Here is a 799-nt window from a genome sequence, read left to right on the forward strand (position 1 = left end):
TTTGCCCTATACTCATTTTATAATTAACGCACGTTATCTGCTTGGTAAATTTTCTGAAAGAAAATTGTTTAAAATTAAAAAGGGAAAAATTGTTTCAACTGTGACTTGTTACGCTGTACGCTCTCTGAGTATTATTTCCGCTGCGCTAAACTCTTTTAAAATTACCCCCTCCGATACCAACAATAAGTTCATCAAAGTGCATGTGGTTTTCTTTTCATAAACATATGTAATGCAATCATAAGTGATGTATCAGATATAAGATCAGTGAATATGCATTCATATATGAGAATCAACACAAACATGTTCATTTAGATATCATCCACAATAAAGAATAAAACATGTAACATATAACAATACATGTGTTATTAATAATGTGTTGTCATTATAAAAAACCAGAGCATGTGAGATTAAGGTTTAGCTAAACCAATGCTTCCCTTATCAACAATCTTAACAATCTCCCCCTTTTTTGATGATGCATAACTATGATTAATAAGCAATCATGTTTGTACACAAACATCACATAAAATCAGTCAAGTAGTCACTAAAATCAGAGCTAACATAAGCAATCAGTAGGAACAACTGATTAAATGATTTTTCCAATGTATCAAAACAAACAAAAGATGATTTCATCATATTTCAGCTCAATTACTCTGAATAACAGTATCAAGCAATCGCATATCAAGCAAATAAGTAGACAATCTTTTCCAGCTTTCAATTCAACGTATTCAACCTTTTCCTATTCATTCAACCTTTTCTCCCCCTTTGTGCATTAGCAGTAAATGTTTGTTTTTACATATGG

Source organism: Vigna radiata, unplaced genomic scaffold, assembly GCF_000741045.1.
Source record: "Vigna radiata var. radiata cultivar VC1973A unplaced genomic scaffold, Vradiata_ver6 scaffold_417, whole genome shotgun sequence".
NCBI classification, from domain to species: Eukaryota; Viridiplantae; Streptophyta; class Magnoliopsida; order Fabales; family Fabaceae; genus Vigna; species Vigna radiata.